The 5,189-nt window shown below is 33.0% G+C and overlaps 1 long non-coding RNA gene across 2 annotated transcripts; it reads right to left on the reverse strand.

The window, feature by feature from the left end:
- Window positions 1–1,297: 1,297 nt before the first annotated feature.
- LOC108759854 (uncharacterized) lies at window positions 1,298–4,193 on the reverse strand. Of its 2 annotated transcripts, none has more exons than XR_001940055.1 (3): window positions 3,855–4,193; window positions 1,730–1,854; window positions 1,298–1,427 (listed from the first exon to the last, which is right to left on the reverse strand). It is a non-coding gene; the product is annotated as an uncharacterized LOC108759854 (long non-coding RNA). The 2 variants fall into 2 exon arrangements; XR_001940056.1 differs by lacking the exon at window positions 3,855–4,193 and adding an exon at window positions 2,442–2,847.
- Window positions 4,194–5,189: the final 996 nt, after the last annotated feature.

A 5,189-nucleotide genomic window follows, 5' to 3' on the forward strand; every position in this document is an offset into this window, starting at 1 on the left:
AAATTAAATTTGATCTAATTTTTGTAATCATCAATTACCAAAATATATTAAGAGGACGTATTACGCACGTAAACAGTTGGAATAGTTATTTTACCATGAAAGATAAGTTTTCAATAATTTAACTCTAAATACACATAAAAATATCTTCGTTACACACGATGGGGTTTTCAAGATTTTAGTTAATTTTTATCATTAAAATTTGTGATATTTCCAGCTTCGGTTTAGGACTATGTTTTAAGTTTGACAAATAATCAATCTTTATATGCATGTACCACATTTGTTTAAATGAAAATTATAATTACCATATTTAGATTTCGAATTTAAAATATCTTCAATAGAAATTGGTGTATAAGATTTTATTTCTTCATGGTCTTGAATCTTTCCAATGACATTTACGACTGTGTAATCTTTAATTGTCAAATCCATTTTGACATTTCCCAAACTTGTAAAATGACGAAATTGAGAAAAAGCTCCTGATATATGTAGTATCTATATAGTAATAATAAAATTTAAATATATATGTAAATACAGGATAGGACATTTAAAACGAAACATCGAAATATATCGAAAACTGAATTATGCATTTTCTTTAGACTAATTGATCTTTTTAACTAATTTAATTTTTGACTAATTTATCTCATTATTTTGTGCATAAAAGTATTAAGGTATGATTTATTAAAAGATGAATAGTTTATAGGATATTTTATATTTTTTAAAAGTATCAGCAGCAAAGAGAGTTTCAGACAATAATATACAAATAATTTCAGAAATGACATACAAATGAAGTTTTGAAGTTATGTATGACTCGTTCTATATTGTTACCCCATATGGTAACTTGAACCTTCCAATCATTGTTATTTGTCAAAATTATTCGGCAGCGTTCAACTTCACCATTTACACTTTTGACAGAAACTTTACTATCAATTCGCTCCACCATACTGATAAAACATCTTAAAAATATAGAAACATTACATATGTATAGAAATTATGAATGCACTGTTTGAAAGAGGGCAAATTTTAATAAATTTTAATGACATTAAATACGAAAAAATATATTAAAATTTCGTGTACGTGTACACAAATACAAACACTGTTAGAAATGCTTTCCTTTACATGTAAATAAAACTTGTAGTTACGTGCGAAATTAAAAGTAACGAATGATTTAACTGAAAATTAAGTTACAGTAATTTTATTTAAATATAATAAACGTGTGTATTAAATTTCATGTAAAATTATATAAAATTTACTAAAAAGTATACTAAATTTTATAACATTTTATGAAAAATATTGTATATTGAATTTCTCTAAATTTCGTACAAAATACATTAAATTTCATGTACATTAATCGAGTCCTTCGAGTGTAGGAGGGTGGAGAAGTGTGTAGCTCCCAGTGGTATGTATGCGCGCTCATCTACACCCAAGTGCGACTAAAATGAGACCCGATTATTGAACAGTAGTGTACATGTACACAAATATACTTTTTAATTACAAATACATTAAATTTAATGTCAAAAAATTAAATTCAAATTGTATATAACTTAAAAGTACATTAAATTACATGAAATTTTTAATCTATTGTTATAACACTGCGCATTAGATTTCATTATAAATCCTTTATCAACAAATTAAAAAATTTCACAAATTCAACAACAATAACGTAATTGGTAAGAATAAATCCATCTATGTGACTAAAAAGTTAAATACTAACAACCAATTTTTTAATACTTACACTACTGTACCATCATTAGGTAACATTACATCAAAAAATTCTCTCGATGAGATATATAATATTGGATTGACACACAACTCATGATAAATATCATCTAATTCAGAATCCATTTTTATAGTTTTATCCTACAATTTTTAAATAAGGAATGTATAAATACAAAATACAAATGTAATATAACATTTGAAAATAAAAATATAAATAAAAACTAAAATTTCACAAGTATAAGAAAAAGTATTTTAAATTTATATTTATAATAGCATGATTATTTACAATAGTATAACAATAAGTATATAATAATATTAACCGTAACTATATGTATTTATTTTAATGAACGACACAATTTAACTTTCAAACCGTACACCTCCCTTGAGCACCTACTAACGGAACACAGGTGCGAATTGGGATTTGATACTTTTAATTGCAAGTCTCTCTTGAAGATCAAAATAGAAATTTCTTTAAAACCACTTTTTTCTAAGGTAGAATTTTCTCACAATGATATCATTCAAATTTACTGAAAAAATTATTTTGCAATGGAAAATTTATTATAAATAAATTATCTTTTTGATTACTGTCAGCAAATTGAAAATTTTCGTGGTGCAAATTCGCACTTGTGTACGGTTTGAAGATTAATTGTGTGTTTCAACTTAATATACAAGCTTTTAAATATTTACAACTATTACATCAGAATAGAATTTTATAATTTTATAAATACTATTATTGTTACGTGTTGTTGATTTTCTTGGGAAATGGCCTCCTTTAATACAATTTAACAAACACCAGAAATCCAAAAGATAATAGTTTGTTTCCTGTATGTATATCCGTCGCGAAAGTTCAAAAAATAAATAACAGTTTATTTGTTTTTATTTGCATGGCAACATTTCGCTAAAATTTTAAAATTAGGACGTTTAGAACAACAACTACTCACCGTTTGCTCAGTGTGTTCTTTCATATGATTGGTTTATAGTTTAGAATCTAACGAAATATACCAATCAGATGAAAGAGCTTACTGAGCGCTCAATGAGCGGTTATTTTTCTGAATGGGTACATCCAGAAGCACAACCGCTCACTAAACGCTCAGTGAGCTTTTTTATCTTATTGGCATATTCCGTTAGATCTAAAAATATAGACCAAACAGATACAAGAGCTCAATGAGCGCTCAGTGAGCGGTCGTGCTTCTGGATGTACCCAATGCATCTAATGCGTGTATCCGAAAGCGATGACCTTTCGGATGGCACTTTCATGGCACCCTGCGGTCCACTTGCTTCTTGCAAATGCTTTGAACACTACGCTCTAAACCTTACGGTTGGATCGGTTCATTATTGTTCCGAATGTTACAATCGCTATATAAACGCTCCAGTCAATCCATCTCCCGAGGTGAGGCAGCGGGAGCAAAAACGATGACATATCAGAGTTGCTGGAAGCGTTCCGAAGCGTCAAATGGACCAGTCATTGGCCACGTTTACACCCAGGGTTCGATCCGAGTCAGAATGTAAGAACCAACCAACTGCAGTCGAGCATTCCCTTGTCATTCGACTGTAACTGAGGAATACTCGACTGTAGTTGGTTGGTTTTTACATTCTGACTCGAATCAAACCCTGGGTGTAAACGAGGCCATTATAGTGCTACAAATGCTCTGTAGCGTTTGAAGTGCTAAGTGGACCGCAGCTATAATCGGGTTTAATATCCGTAGTTATAAAACTGGCCAATCACAATCGTTCCATTCTTCTGAGGAATAGCTATGATTGGCTAATTTTATAACTACGGATATTATTAAACTAGATTAAGGGCGACTGTTACCAACGCCGATTAACTTAATCGACGGTTAACTCAATCAGCAGAATTATCATTATAGATAGAAGATTTTCATTACTTTTATCACAATTAAGTATAGGAACGCATAGAGAGAAGTATATCACGAAGAGATATGGTAAGGTTAAGAACGATATACAGTCTTGCTGTTGACTACATTACATATTGAGTTAAAAGTCGATTAAGTTAATCGGTGTTGGTAACAGTTGTCCTAAGGGTGCAGTGTAAATGTAGTCTACAAGTTGTATAATCATAGCATGCTGCTGAAACAATGAGCATCCGATATTAAAACGCAATATCGATTTATATAAGATACCTACTTGTTAGTCTAGCGGCCTTAGCCCAGATTCTCAAGCAGACAATTCTCTTTTTTCCAATATACGGATTCTTCTTCTTTTTTCATATAATGGCCCTAGTCTCCGTAAGCGGGGTAAACATGGCCAGACGTATCCAGGTACAGTCAAAGCCGGCAACGTTTTATAAACAATAGATAATGCTGAGACGTGACGAAACACGTCCGTCTCAGTTCACGATCTCAGGTCAAGCGATTCTCAATACACGAATTAAACAATTTCAAAAAATTAGGTTGACTTTCCACAATACTCAGATCGAAGCACGTCCGTCCGACTGAGCCACGGAGTAATAAGAAGGAGATCAAACTCAAGCGGCACGAAAAAAGTGAACTCGAAATATGAGGTCTGTTCTTTTTGGCTGAACTTTTGCACTAGTTCATCTTTCCTCCTTTTCTCTCCAGAAGGAAACAAGAGAAAGAAAGATGAACTGGTGCAAAAGTTCAGCCAAAAAGAACAGGTCTATTGACGCGTTCGCGCCTGTTTGTATTACTACACCATGAAACAGTTGCTTACATCAATTCACAGATTCACTAACGCATCGAAAGCGCCTAGAAATGGCCGCAACCAATCACGAGGGCGTGCCCTTATATTGATTTACATAAGATGCTCATTGGTCCAACGGTCTTATGTTTATGCTCTATTATGCATTCCATGTGCGATAGGCTTAAGGCTGTAGCACAGACTTTTATATAACGCGTAACGTATAATGCATAAGCGAATCATATATGTAGTACTACATCTATGGCCGTGGTCCGAATCATGCTGACAACGCTCATGAGCATTGTTTGTCTTCGTTTAACATTTGACAAACAACAAGGATGAAATGATTTTTAAGCGTTGTGAGCGTGTATCGGACCGCGGCCTATGTAGTATTACATATATGAAGCGAATCAACAAATTGGAATCCTTCCTTTCCTCTTACTTCACAGAAGAGAAGCATTTTGATTGGTTGATTTTCTTGTGCACTATGCATCATGCATTATGCAAAAGTCTGTGCTGCCATTATCGCGCGGCAAAACGCGACGCGGTAGCCAATAAACTTATAGCTTCTGACAAGTTCATTGGTTATCGCATCACATCTTGCTGGGCGGCAAATGTTTCTGCATCCAATGTGCAGAAACCACCAACTCTCGATGGAAACTTATAGCATTTTCGAATGGAGTGGGTTTAAACTTGATCCCGGTCGGATCAATGACGTCACATGCTCTACTTTGATTTCTGATTGGACAAGGTCATAAGCGGCTCCGCACAATAAAAAGAACAGGGAACAGAGAACAGAGAATAAGAATTTCAACCTA

This window comes from Trachymyrmex cornetzi, unplaced genomic scaffold (genome assembly GCF_001594075.2).
Source record: "Trachymyrmex cornetzi isolate Tcor2-1 unplaced genomic scaffold, Tcor1.1 scaffold2092, whole genome shotgun sequence".
NCBI lineage: Eukaryota > Metazoa > Arthropoda > Insecta > Hymenoptera > Formicidae > Trachymyrmex > Trachymyrmex cornetzi.